The sequence below is a fragment of the Rhinolophus sinicus genome, chromosome 17 (genome assembly GCF_057876585.1).
Source record: "Rhinolophus sinicus isolate RSI-liver-muscle chromosome 17, RSI-T2T, whole genome shotgun sequence".
NCBI classification, from domain to species: Eukaryota; Metazoa; Chordata; class Mammalia; order Chiroptera; family Rhinolophidae; genus Rhinolophus; species Rhinolophus sinicus.
The window spans coordinates 164,453,371-164,468,511 of record NC_142517.1 but is presented as its reverse complement, the minus strand read 5'-3'; the positions used below and the strand labels follow the sequence as shown (position 1 = coordinate 164,468,511).

The following is a 15,141-nucleotide window of genomic DNA, read 5'->3' as shown; positions in this document are numbered from 1 at the left end:
TTGCAGGAAGTTAGGGGACTAAGGAAGTAAGGCAGGAACTAAGGTAGTAACATGAGAATGAAATGGAAGCTAAAGTGAAGATTAAATGTTAAGGGGCTAGAAAGTGCAGAACATCCCAAATGACTGGATGATATGGTGGGAGGGTGGTGGTTTAAGAGGACAAAAGGGCCAATGGCAACTGAAGTTTCAAACCATGGGAATTGGGTGCCTTATTTTATTTTATTTTATTTTATTTTATTTTATTTTATTTTATTTTATTTTATTTAAGGAGCTGATTTGGAGACTCTGGTGAGCACCTCAGCAAGTCAAATGCTTCTCATGAGCCATTTCATCTTCTCCTCACAATTTTTATTAGTGGTTATACTATTCTCACTTTATTTCTGAGGAAACTGGGACTCAGATAATAATTAATTTGCCCAAAGTCCACAGATAGTATGTGGAACAATGAGGAGTTGAAACAGCTTTGTCGGGCTCCAAAGTCTGTACGCTATTCCAGAGGTTTTCCATCTGTGCTCTGAAGAATTGTAGAGGTTCTCGGAAGCTCCTTGGGATCTCCTGGAGGGTCCTGAAGGAGTTTGGGCCCCTGGGCTCCCATCTTGATTTCAAATGGCTTAAGTTTTCCTTTGATGAAAGAGTTCTCCTACTAGCAAAACCAGTGTGTTCTATTCCGTTTTAAAAGAAAAGAAAGGGTTGGTTTTGGACACGTTGAATTTGAGGAGCAAATGGGACAGGTAGAGGTGTCCAAATGCTCAATATGAAGAACTGCTCTTAGGGATAAACGCACAGGTTCAGGAGCGGTATGTGGAAGAGATCAGTGAAAGGGGCTGCCTATTTCCGTGCCAGAATTACCTTTCTAGTATAAGAAATCACATTACCGTATTCCTGCTGCTAGTAAGCACGTTCAACCATCATGTGCTGGAACGGCTGAAAGTTCCCAGTTGCCCTGTGATGCTGTATACCACTCTTTTGAGTGCCTACACACCTCTGCTCCCATCAGTTGGCTGTCCAACTTATCAAGAACACTTGGGTTTATTCCCAAATCAGTTTTTGCCAGTTGCATTTGTTTTTTGTCATTTGCAATTGTATTGAATAATATGTAAACTAATGCAATATGAATACAGAAGGAAATAAGGATTTTCCTTGAAAAATGAGTTGAATTATTTGGAAAGAATAGGCAAGTTATTTTGCTTTGGTTGGAATGAGACTGTTATAAAATATTGGGGGAACCATAAAAATCTAGACAGATTCTGGGCTCAGATCACTTTTCAAGTGTCTTTAAATTCTTACAACACTAAAAAACTGAAACCAAAAATTGTAGATGATGCGTTATGAATACAACTTATACAAAAAAGTCATCTTGGCCTCCAAGCATCAGAGTTTGGCCCTACATGAAAAGAGTGGGAGATTAATATATATTTGTAAGTTTTAAATGAAAATAAAATGTTACGTGGGTTTGGATGTATCACTTTTTATGACGCTTCACTTTAAACGACTTTTTTTTATTAACTTACAGCTACTAGATCTGACCAAGTCAGATAAGAATCCATCACGTATTTCTAGTCCCTGTACAGAAAGGGGATTATGACCACTTGAGCACAGGTCAATCACTTGACTCTTTGGATTTGTAGGTCAAACCCAATAGGAAATTTGGCAAGGAACAAAAAGCCGTTGAATTGGGTTGAAGCTTCCTAGAACACATAAATATAAAGGGGAACACCGGTGAGAGTTTAGATTTCAAATGACTTAACTATGATTTCCATTTAGAAAATCACGTGGAAAAAAAATTCTTACTTTAAGTATATGAAAGTTCGCTGATTACTACCAGTCACAATTCTGCCAGTCTCCATGGTGACATAAAATAGGGTTCATGGCTGGGCTAGCTGGGAATGGACTATTGTGAAGGCATTTTTAACTGTGTGTGCAAGGTCGGATTTTACTTTGCTGCCCTGGAGAAATACGAGGAGCTGGAACAAGTAGAAGAGAGGCCACGCTGCTCCCCAGCAGCTGCTGTAGCGTGACCCGGAAGCCCTGAGCCTTCGGCACCAGCCATGAGGCCTGTGTCTCTAATTGGCACTGCAGTCAGTTGAGAGTCCTCCCTTTGTGTGCCCTAGACTGCCAGAGCGGGAGTGGGGTGGTGGGGGAAGAATATGTATGTGATCACCTGCTTCCCTTCTCTTGTTGCCATGGGTTACGGAGCCCAGAGCTGGAGAGTGGGGCCAAGCACTCGGGGTGGAAAGAACTGCGTCAGCCTCTGGAAAGAGAGAGAGAGAGAGAGAGAGAGAGAGAGAGAGAGAGAGAGAAAAATTAGAAATAGGGAGCAGGAAAACAATAGGCAAAAGCACAACAATCAACATCCTAAGGTGGCCCGACTGTGAGCAAGGAACAGGCAGCCGAAATCAGAGCGACTCTTCCTAAATCTAGTTCCCACCCGACACACTGGCCTAAACAATGAGGAGCAGAAAAGAACACATACAAATCTCGGCAGCGACCCTGTGCCTCTGCCCACAGGGCCTTCAGTGCATGTCTAGGATCCACCTTGGAGAAAAACAAACAGAGTCTGTTAAGAGTCAAGTCCACAGCTGTCAGGGAGCCGCAGGAAGCATAGCATTACGGAGTACCAGACACCAACAGGAAGCAGGCTGTGACCTTGGGGAGGCCACCATTTAATTAGGCATCTTAAGTCTGTAAGTCAGGTTTGTTGTGCACTCTGCACCCAGTTACTCATTCTTCTTCTTATTTGATGGTCCATAAGGGGAAAGAATATGTTTCCCCTGCTTTCCTGAGGCCTCTGACTATTTTGTATGAAACGTCATAGACTTTAGGAATCCAGAGGGCTTTTCAGCAAATCTTATCCCTTAATTTGTAGGTGAAAAAACAGGCTTGGAGAGGTTAAGTACCTTGACTAAGGGAATCCAGTTTGTCTGAGGCTTTTTAAGTGTTTTGTTTTGGTTTTATTTGTTCATTTGCTTTTTGCAGAAGGAGAAAAAGGAGGAAAAAGATTCAAACGATGCAGCAAATGTCAACGTGTATCCATCTCAGAGTGAAGGACCTGGAGGTGGGAATCCGGTATCTCTTCAGACTGAACTATCAAGAAATGAGATTACTAAGCCCCCCACTTTGCTGAGAGGGCAACACCCTGCCTCTGGATGTCAGGACAAGGGCTGCTTCTCACCCCTGTTGCTTGGTTCAAGTCTCATGGATCGCAGGCTATTTGGAGGAATGTTAGCAGGGACATGGATGGAGGGGTGTGATCTACAAGCCTTTCTAATTCAGACCAACACACAGCTCTGAACTTCCGGGAGCAATTTCTTCCTGCTGTGACCCCTGTCTACGATGAGTCCTCAGGTGGTTGCAGTGCCTGTTGACTTTGGCCATCCTCTCCTTCTTGGGTTCCTGGTGAGACTGAGTTCTTCTCTGGGTACCAGCTGCTACTGGCAGGAAACAGATTCTATGAGAAGTTGTGGCTAATCTGTGTGCTTAAAGATAACTCGTTTTTTATGCCATGTTACTGACTGGCTGTTTGCCCTCTCTCTTTCCCTCTATATCTTCCACTTGCTAAATAACGTGAGGTGGATGTTCTCCTTTTGGCTTCCTTTTTTTTTTTTTTTTTCCACCTCAAGAATTTAGGCTCTCACATTAAAACATATGGGGAGTGGTTTCACTTGCATGGTTTTGGTAGCTACTGTGAAAATGTAGTATCTACCTGAAGCCAGTAGAGATAAGAATTATGGTGGCTTGCCTTCAATACTCTCCCAGAGAGGGCTAATGTCAGAGAGAGAGGAGCATGACCCTTCACAGAAGTACGGTGAGGTTGTCCAGCTCTTCTCTCTCCCCCAAGCTCCCATGGGGGTTGGGGGGGCAGGACATAGGAGGGGAGCTTAGCCCAGGTTTCTTAAGGGGCAAATAAACTATTCCACAGTCTCTGTGAACCTGTACCAGGAAGTACACGAGAGCTCTGGATAGTGGGAACACATAGGGAGCTGTAGGCTGTACCTTGGAATGCAGACGGTCCCTGAAACCCCAGGAAACAGGTGTCCAGGTTCATATCGCCCCGAAGTACCACAACTATTCCAAGTGCTTTAGAAGGGAGCTGAACTGCTCTCTGCTAAAGAAATTAATCCAGAGCCTAAATCCTGCTTTTTGTTAATGGCTAGATATCCTTGAGATGGATTCCTCAGCAATATCCTTTGATCTTGGCTAGCCCTCTGGGGGCTGCATATTTCTCTCAGTAATCAAAGTCCATAGATCTTTTTCCTTCCTTCAGGGGTCCATCTATACTCCATGAGTTTTTAAAAACCATTATATCATGTCCTTCTCTATTTCACTTCACTCTCTTCATTTTCCCAAATCTCTTTTATTTACCTTTCACTTTGAGTCCCACACAGAAATGACAACTTCTTGGAGTTCCAGGACAACACACGAGCAAGTACTATTTACAGAGCACCTACTGTGTGGCCACAGAGGGCCAGGGCCTATAATATAACTGCAAACAGCAGATATGCTCCCTGTACTCATCACACTCATCTTGAGAGTTAGAAAGTCCAAGGAAGTGAAGTGTCAGCTGGGAAGGAGGAGAGTTGGGGAAGGGCAAATGGAAAAGCAGAGAGAGCACAGAATGTGTGAGAAATTGACAGGAGTTGAGTAAGCGGGAGCATAGAGAGCAAGGAGGAATGTGGTGAGAGATGATGTGGGAGAAAGCTGGTGCAGTCCAGGTCAAACCTTTAAACCTTCTAAACAATACCAAGGAATTAGACTTTACCCTTTGGACAATGAGAGCCACTGAATATTATTAGCAGAGGGTGGTGTCATCAGATTTGAATCATAGAAAGATGGTTGCAAGATTGGGGAAGAATTGGAATGCTCACAGGGAGAGCATCTAGGAAGAAATTGGGTGAGGGAAGTTATGACCTTGACAAGGGTAGTGGCAGTGAGGATGGGAAAACATGAACAGATTAGAGACTTATTTAAAAGTAGAACTGAGCTTTGCTAGCTGTGGGGGCTCGTGTATGAGAACAGTGTGGACTGCTCTGAGAGATCTCATTAATGATGAAACAGGAATATGACAGTGATATCAGATGTCAACCACTGTGCCTGCCTAGTTACAGCCCCTGCTGAAGGGACAGATCTAGGGGAGTGTGTGTTCAACAGTGTAACCCTACTCCACCTGGTCCCAGTTGATTAGAGTAGGGCTGAACACCTGACCCAGAGGTAAGACAGCCATAGGCTGACTAGCAACTTATGGCCGGGCCCATAACTATCATCTGGACAAGTTAAATTTGCTCTCCTGGGAATATGAGCTATGAAAATGCCAAGAGAATGAGTCAGTAATAAAGGCTGAAGTTTTAAAAGGATGGATTAAAGAGAGGGTGGAACAAGAGGGGCCACATCCAAGCTGAAGTTATAAGAAAGGGGAAGTTATGAGCAAGCAATAGAAGCCAGTCTGCCGAGAGGGTAGAATGGAGCAGGTGACAAAAATAAGCAGATAAACCAATACAGGGCATCCCTGTGGCTGCTGAGAGCAACAAAGAGCATAAGTGGTTTCTAGAACTATCTCTGGCCCTGAGCATTTTCTATTTCCAGTGCTGTTCCACAAGCATCCTTGCAATAAATCACTCCTACAACTTGAGAGTCTCTGTTCATTGCCACAAAAGAGCATTGCCAAATATTTTCGCCTAATATTTTCCCCAGTGTCACATGTTTGCCTCTGACCATCTTGCTGCTTGTCTAGAGTCTGGTCCAGAGATGCTTGTTTGCCCAGGATCCCTCAAGAGGAATTTTTTCATCCCTGATGATTTTCCAACGATGGCCTTTGGCCACACTCAGTAGGTATATCAAAATCAGAAAGAAAAGTAAAGCCTCATTCCAGAGATTCTGCCTTTGTGGCAGAATTTTAAACCCATGACGTGTTTCAGTGGGTTGAAAATGTCTTTGAACGTGTGCTCCCATCTCCAGAGCGATGATTAATTACTGGCGATTGCTACTGGTTATGCTTGCAGCTCTCGGCAAGAAAATGAGTAAAAAGTATTTGAGCTTTACATTCTCTCTTTGACAAAGAGCCTCTTTAAAAAAAAAAGAAAAAGGACAGGAAAAAAAAGAAAAAACAAAGCTGGATGTAATTTATAACAAGCTCCTGTATTTTCTGGGCAGCTCTTGGCCCAACCCATGTCGGTCCTGAGATGAACTACGACGGAGGCAGGTGAGGCGTCCTGCTTCTCTTCACACGCGAAGTTATGCTCATCATGCTCCATGCACATTTCTGAATTAGTTCCAGCTACTTAGTGTCACTGTGGGAGAATTTAGACTGCCATTGTTTGAGTATTCAACATACTCTTCGATGATGGATTCCCAGAAAAGGCAAAATCCATTATTTTCACACAGTAGGAAAATAAACCTTCTCCCCCGCCTCAGACACGAAGATCGAGAAAGCTTTTCGTGTTAGACAGTTGAAAATTTCACATTCAAGTGGCTTTGTCAACTCTTCTAATCAGTGTCCTTTAGAAAAACAAATTTAAAATTCAGCTTCTTCATTCAGTAGGGGTGAGGTGTGACTAAGGATATTAGGTCTCAGCGGTTAGTGGTCTGTTAGCCAGCACTGGCTTGTGAAAAACGGCAGCTAATTGACAGCGGTGTCTTAAGGTAGCATCATAGAGGGGGGGAAGGAAAAGGACTCCACAGTGGAAAACACAGGTAGGGAATTTGCGATAAAAAGGTATTTCTCTCTAGCAAGACAAAAAATACTTCCCCAGTGGATCAAAAGTGTTCCTATAGCATAGTCACAATAGGTTTCAAGTCAATATAGCAGGTTGTTGGTGTTCTCTGAGCTCCCTTTCAACAGATGCCCACATGTTGGAGCGGATATGAGCTGCGTCCGTGCCCACCTGTGGACCCGGGGCCCGGCGGCGAGGAGACCTCGGTTTTATAGCAAGGACTCTGCACCACCTCAGTGACCAAGGAGACTTCAGGTAGGTGGTGAGTGTTACTGGACTGTGGGAAAAAACTATATAAGGGTGTTTCCTGAAGTGTGTTTCTACTAAGAACGGATTCGGTGTAACATGAAAAGGAGCCAAGGTCAAATTAATTAGGAAAATTATGGATTAAGTAAAGCTAAACAGGTCTATTTGTTGTAGGACTTCTTGGACCTTTTAATAGGCTAAAGAACCTGAAGGTTGTAGTTGCCATCTTCTCAGTTTCTTTTTAGTGGAGGACCATGGCAGCCTTTCCTGGAGCAGCTCACCTCACAGGGGGAATACACTGTGGAATATGCTTTGGGAGAGATTCTGGTGCTTCAGTTCTGAATTCTTACCCCAGACTCTTCCTTGCCCCTGCTGGGTCCTGTTTTTAGCCTCATTCTTTGGCAGTGACATTTCCCTCCAGTGTCCCAGGGACAATATTGACTCATCTCACCCTGACTTGGTTCTCCTAGATTATACTCCCAGGTACACTCTTCCTAGCTGCCTTGAATAAACATCTCTCTGGTTCTCCCTCAAACAGGACCTCAGGGCCATGGTTCACTGGGTAAGACCCTGCTCTGCCCACCTTGATCCCTTCAGCAGGTAAACTTGCACTGATTATCCACTGGCCCCTCTGAAGACCCGGGCTTGGTCCCTGCCTGCCCCCACCTCCCTTCAGGGCTCCTGATGGAGACACACCCTGCATGGCCTCCACCCTCTACAGGGCTCTGCACTGCCTGGAGTGGATTGCAAACTCCAGGAGGCTTTCAGGAAAAGAAGCAGAGCTAAAGTTGCTCCTCACCCTCTGTACATTCCCTTCTGAAAATCAGTCACCTTCTCCCTCTAATTCCCTTCCTGTCTTGCATAAACAGAGCTGGCTTGGGCAAAACACTGAAGGAGGTGATGCTGTTCTTCCACCCACCAGTCTGTTTCTTCTGTCCCCTCCTCCAGCACCCCTCTTCTGAGTCTCTTCCTTCCCACTCTCATCTAGCCATCAGCTAACCTTTCTTCCCAGGACAACCTGCTCTTATTTTACATCAGTCATTTACACATAAGTATAATTTTTAAGCCAGTTTATACATCTCTGGGGACATTTAATATATATATGTATGTATGTGTGTATATATATATATATATATATATATATATATATATATATATATATATATATATATATATAGTAATTAGGGAATGGAATAAGTGGCCTCAGGAAAGAGGCTAGGAAGATATATTTCCTGCATGTTAACAACCACAAGATTCCCTTTGCAGGACGCTAGTCCTGGCTATGACATCAAGCAGGGTAGCAAATTTAGGGACTAAATAATTCTGTGCCACTGGCCAGGTTCCCAGGTGGGGAGAGTAGATAAGCAGATCTCATATTTCAAAACAGTTATACCTGGAGCTAACAATTCAGCACTGTGATTACGGCTCTTGCCAGCTGAACTTTCGTGTCATTTTTTACAATTTTATGTCTTGTACTGCAAAGTGGCATTATTATTTGCCTCTGCAACATGGGGAAAAAAAGACAAGAAAATAACCCAGAGCTATAATAAATATTTGCCCTCTTAACATCGGGTCATTATCACTCAGAAACACCTACTGAAATTGAGGAGAGACCACTGATAGGAACGAAGAAGGCCCTCTGGGCCCTCTGCCTGAACTTAGCAAGCCAGCGAGCTGGCTAGCTAAGAAAAAGCTAATTGCTGAGTTAGTGAATGAATATTCAATTTCCCCCCAATGTTGCAGAAAACCTTTGCTAAGTTATAAGCCTTTCTGGGTTCCTTGGTCTGGCCCATCTACCAGAGTTGCCCACAAGAGAAACTCATTTGAGCAGCCTTCATTGGCTCTCACTTCAGCAAGGTATGAGAAAGAAGATTTAGGTTTAATGTCATCTAGTTTCTGAGTCCAGTTCTAGGGACTTTCTCAGTATGGTATTTTCTTGGTACGGAAATGAAGTTGCATGTTAGGGGACTGGAAGCCATCAGCCATCTTTGCCTGCCAGTCTCTCACACTCAACTCCTCGTCACAGACTTCTTCCTGGGCCACTCTACATTAGTTTGTACCCTTCACTAACACACACAAACCCTTTCTCCTCTGATGCTGATTTATCTCCTCTGTCACCTTCTAATGAATTAAATAGTCTGCTTTTTTACTTTGTCTATTTCTGTCTCCCCCATTCATCCCTCGTAATGTAAGGCTATGAAAGCAGAGATGTCTTACATATTTTGTTCCCTGCTATTTCCCCAGTTCCTAGAACAGTGTCTAGTACATATTATATGCTCAACAAAAATATGTTCACTGACTAAATGATTAAATCAATTAAAATTATTAAACCTCTGGAAATGAACAGTGCCCTCCCTTAAATTATGGAGTCTATTGTTCTACCTTTACACACTTAAATTTCATGCATGATTTTGTAAACGTGTTTTGTCCAAAGGTAGAATACTAGCAGTACTAACATTTAAAAGTAAATGCTAAGGTTGGGTGGATAGAAATAATTATTTCAAAGTCATTAAAGGTTATTTTTATTTTTCATATATAGTAAATCACATGTCTGACTTATTTTTTCCCAAATTTATACAGTATTGCAGTAGTACCTTACTTGTCCTAGACTACAAAGCATTTCCCTGTATTTTCAACTTTATCTAGTAAGCTTCCTGAAAGATAACTAACAAATTTTCAGTAAGTAGACAGCTAACTGCTGAGGAGAAATGTGACTCACACAGGTCAAGGGACTTGCCAAAGAGCACGCAGCTGGAAAGAGACATATTTAAATCAGGAATTCAACATTTTGATTTCCTCACTAGTGAGATTTCTGCTCACTATAAGTGTTATATCAGAATGTGCCATGCGTTTGCACATTATTTCCTAACAAATAAATTTCATTAAATTTTCAAGATTGAAAGTGACTTCCAGAGGAAAGTCTACAAAGACCCTAAAAGGCATATTTACAAGAGTCTAGAGCATCCATTTTGAGATAGAAATCTATTTTAAGTCATATGGAGCATTTCTAATTAATCACCTTCCCAATAATTAGATGCCTGTATCATCAACAAATCCTTTTAACATTTACTTTATAACGATAACACTAAAAATGACCTTCGCCATGGTCCATTTGGGCCTCTTTAACAAAAGTACCACAAACTGAGTGTATTAAACAACAAACATTTACTTCCCCCAGTTCTGGAGGCTGAGAAGTCCAAGATCAAGGTGATGTTTGGTGAGCGCCCACTTCCTGGGTTACAGATGGCTATCTCCTCAGTGTGTGGTCACAGGGTGAAAGGAGTGAGGGAGCTCTCTGGGGTCTCTTTCATAAGGGCACTAACTCCATTCATGAGGGTTCCGTCTCAAAAGCTCCACCTCCAAATACTATCACATTGGGTATTAGGCTTTCAACATCTTAATTTGTGGGGGACACAAACATTCAGTCCATAACAGTCATTATCTCCAAACTTCCTTGTCTTTACTTGAAAAATCTAAGACCCTGGCAGTTCACACATCACAAGTGAGTCAGTGGCAAAGCCAACACTAGGGTGAATCTCGGACTCCCAGTCCAGTGTTTCCTCAAACAGCCTGCTTGGACAGATGTAAAAATCATTAAATTACCTTTCAGCTTTCCTCACTCTAGAGTAGCTAATTCAAATCATGTTGGTATTTCATGATGTCATTTTCCCCAACAAGTTGTGGTTCTAGAGATACGCAAGTATTTGAAGATGTAAAATGTCAAAAAACAAAACTAGTAAGGAGGAATTGAAAGGACTAAACCCTTCCATTCAGTCACTGCTGACTCTGACAAGCCATTCAGGAGAAGCCAGCTTGATCCTCGGGGCTCTAGAATGCTGAGACTGGCCTGGGCAATAGGAGGGTCTCAAGAAAAGGCCCCACCTGGGGAACTGAGCGCTGGCACTGAGCAACGCACTTTGTCAGCGTCTGTAATCCCTTCACCAGTGCCCAATATTTATTGAATTTAAAACTGGGCTTGAAGCAAACTCTATATCTGGTGTATTAGAGGACAAGACATCAAGTGAATTGTCATTTTTTAATGTTTAATTTTACCCTTGCTGTCCTTTTAAATAAATGCAATTGTAAAAAAAAAAAAAAGTAAACAATATGTATGTCATAAAGTTATTGCAAAAAATAAGTGAAATAACTCATGTAAAGCAATTAACAAGGACAAAGAGCTCAATAAATGCATGTGATGATGATGATGATATACATATGCCTTCCTCTTGACATAGACAAGGTATCTGGGTTCAATCATTTATTTTAATATTATAAAGAAGTAGCATGAGGTATTTTTGTGGTGATGGAACAGTTCTGTATCTTGATTGTGGTTCATGCATCTACACATGTGATAAAATTATATCTGTATATTACTGAGTGCAAGTAAAACAAATAAAAATCTAAATAAATTCTATGGATTGTACCAGTGTCAATTCCCAGGTTTTGACATTGCATTCTAGTTGTGTAAGATGTCACCATTGGGGAAACTGGATGAAGGTACAGGGGACCTCTCTGTATTATTTTTGCAACTTCCTATGAATCTATAATTATGTAAAAATAAAAAGTTTTTAAAACAGGCTTCATGGATTTCGTACTGCAAATCCAAATATGGATTTCATATTTTTGTAACCTCTTAAAGAATTCATTAACATTGTGAATGTTTTTCAATTTTTCATTGTGAATGGTTTCCTCATTTATTGAAAAAAATCATTAAGAGATTACTATCATTAAAACGGAAACCATTTTTGCCAGTTAATGTGGTTTTAAGAGTTTGAGACAGATTTATGCAAATGGCTGATTTATAATATCACTAATTTAAAATATTTTACCTTTAGATACATATTTTGGATGTTGACATTTAAAATACTGCTAAGCTGTTGCCAACTTTTAAAATTATAATGAAATCAAAATGGCCGTTACCTAAGTAAAGAAAATTGAGCACAAGTCTATAGTACTATAAAGAAAACAGGTTAAAAACTCCAATATAGTCTTAAGAAAAAATTATGCATCTGTCCGTCCCCAAATATTATATTTTAGGTCTTCATTATGAAGAATCTATCCTTCTGTGCATTCACAGGAAGACAGAAAGCTTAGTCGTTATTTGCTGCTAAAGGAAATTTTATTTTCTGTAAAAGGCTGCTCAACTCAGAATGAAGGGACTAATTTATATTTGGCCACTAGGTGTCACTGTTGGTGGTAGCGTGGGTAGTAAGGAGGGGGAGGGGAAATTGAACGCAATCTCAGGGTATTTTTGGGGGCTGTGAGATTTTTTTTTAACGTAAAATTCCCACATAACTGCCATACTCGCTTTCTATGTTCAGAGGGATGACGTGGAAAGGAAATAGAGAAGTATAAAGATACAGCCTTTGGAGAGTTTCTGTACTCAGAAGCTATCACAACCACAAGGAAATGGGGAGTATGTGGCTACTTATTGAGCTATAATACCCAACAAAAATTGACTATTAAAGACAAGTCCATTTTAATAATTCCCTAACCACATAGCAGGAAAGCAGAGAAACGTCAATTACTTCATGTTACAGAGGGAAGCATTCCTCAGCCATGTCTGCCTTGTGCTGAAAAAATTAGATGAATAATTTATATCGCAAAGCAGAGTGAGGGTCAGCGTGTGTGTGAAGGTGGTTTGAGGAAGGAGCTATGGCAGTACGTCAGAAGCATCATCCATGAGGCCACAAACAATGCCAGTTGGAAGAGTCTCAGAATGTTAAATGGAATTTGGGTTGTTTTTTGCTTTTCAGCAACTATCAGTGAAGTCCAGTTGAATTCTGGACTTGGCTATAAGAAATGGGAACTTTTTTTCAAAGCCCATGGAAACACTAAACAATGAAAAAGATTTTCCTAGTGTTGTACTTGGCACAGACTCCAGCGATAGCAAGATGGGTGGTGCCTGCCCGGTCTCGGGAGGCGTATCGTCATTTTCTTCAGAAAACCCGAGGCCTGCCACCAGGCCTCAGGGTCCGGGGCTTGCACCAGGGATGCAGCAGCATACGTACCCAAGATCTGTGGGCAGGGCTGGGCTCATTGGCAGAGGCTGGTAAAGGAAGCTACTGTGTGCCAGTGCTATTTCAAGCAAGCGTCTCTAGCTGGAGCTGTTATTCTTTCACTTTCCTAAGGGGGGTGGGGGGAAGTTTAAGAAAACCAAAGAATTGGGACGAAAGGAGGTTAGAGGAGAGAGTCCAAATGAGGGTAAGAAACCCCTAATGAGCATCCAGAGGAGAATTTTTTTTTTTTTTAACGGAGGGAGAAGATGAACTACATGACTCCGAATTTTTCATACTTGAAAATATTTCCTTGCTCATTTATGTTATAGATGAATGCATGAAATACTCATTTCTGTCTTCTGCTTTAGACATTTCTCAGGACAGGACTACTGGTTTATACTTATCCATATTCACTGGGGGCAAGGTAGCTGGATAATCATTTAATAAATTTTAAAAATGAGGAAAATAAGAGGTAAGCAACTAACATGGAGTGCTAACCATGTGCTAGGCATTATTTTCAGTGTTTTCTGGGTAGTAACTCATTTAATCATCAAATAATCCTATTATTACTATTATTATTGTTATTATTATTCTCATGATACATAAGGAAACTGAGGCAGAGAGAGGTCAAGTAGTTTGCCAAAGGTCACAGAGCCTTAGGCAGTCTGCCTCCACAGTCACTCAGCAAAGCAGCCATAAAATCAGCACCCAGTCTCTGTGTTAGACCTTTGGCCGTTTTGTGACTTATGAAATGTCTCCATCAAAGTCAAGATACTAACCACTGAGACCAGAAAAACTTTGCACAGTGGGATTTCTCTACTTGCTACAGTCTGGCAACGTGCTGCATCAAAGGATAGTTGCTGCATACTGAGCAAGAGTTGCCTGTCCTTGACTGTCATGACTTTTGTGGCTGACAGCTCCAAACACTACCTGAAGCAAGCCCTTGAGAAGTCTCTTTGGGTCAACTTAGATTCACATTTCCACATAATGTCTAGATATATGAGACTGCATGTCACCCTTCCTTATAATTTACATGAAATTGATGTCCAGAAAGTGTAATATGAAAATACATCTTTTCCAGAAGGTTTTTCATGCCTGTGACACATACACATGCTAAGTTTTTGCCAAAAGAAGTTCCAGCCATTTGTGTAATTGTACTCACAATAGCTGAAGCTGCATAAAATGTTTCTTGGGCACTGACTCAGGAGGAAAAAAGACAAAGAAAACATACATGCGCTCCCTAATGACCCTGGTAGCAGCACTGAGTGTAATGGATAGTTTGTTAGTCCAGCAAAAGTACTGCAATTTGCCATTAATGGATGTGAGGAGGCCAGTTCCCTTAGTTGGAAAGAAGCCACTATTACTAGATAGCTTCCCCTGAAAATGAAATATAACAAAACCAGGAGAAGCAGTCCCAGGAAATAAACCTGGAGGAAGCATTTACGCTGGAAAATAAAAAAGGAGTATCAGAGCACAAAGATTTTGTGGAGTTTCTTATTGTACTACTTTTAGGACACACACTAAGCATGAACAATGAGATCAGCTGTCAGATTTCTCATTCCTGTAGTGCTTCTAATGAACCAGGGTTATTTCACTGCCAATGATTTGCCTCAAAAGTCAATTACACGAGCAGAATTAAGGGGACTTTAGAATTAAACCATCTTTAATTCAAGTAACCAAAGAAACTTAACTTTAAAATACCTCTTAAATAGTAGTAGATTTTTGGAAAATGTTTTCTCTTGTACTTTGCCACGTACATATCCAGATACCAATTCTACATAATTACCTGGAAAACTACCATAGAAAAGGAAAAGTTTAAAAAAACACACAAAATGTTTATTAAGATGATTGCATTTGAATGCAAAGTTTCAGAAAAATTAATTCTTTCATATTCATGAAACCTAACTACAATAAGCAGGCAATTGTCAATCTATCAGAAGTAATTTTTCATTAATAGCTGCATTTTATAGTCATAGTTTCAACAAATATTGTTACACTCTGCTATAGACTGAATTGTGCCCCCCTAAAATTCATACATTAAGGTCCTAATCCCCAATGTGACTATATTTGTACATAGGGCTTTTAGGGGGTGTTTAAGTTTAAATGGGGTCATAACAGGGTCCTAATATGATAGGATTGGTGGTCTTATAAGAAAAGACCTTGTAAGAGACCTCTCTCTCTCTTTCTCT

The 15,141-nt window shown here is 41.2% G+C and overlaps 1 long non-coding RNA gene across 3 annotated transcripts in view; it reads right to left on the bottom strand.

Annotated features, from left to right (window-relative positions):
• Positions 1-209: 209 nt before the first annotated feature.
• Positions 210-15,141, bottom strand: part of LOC109451261 (uncharacterized) — a 189,838-nt gene continuing 174,906 nt past the window's right edge. For all 3 annotated transcript variants that reach the window (XR_016019810.1, XR_016019809.1, XR_016019811.1), the window contains 2 exons: positions 2,162-2,251; positions 210-662 (listed from right to left, as the gene is read on the bottom strand). This is a non-coding gene — a long non-coding RNA (uncharacterized LOC109451261). The remainder of the gene's footprint in view (positions 663-2,161; positions 2,252-15,141) is intronic.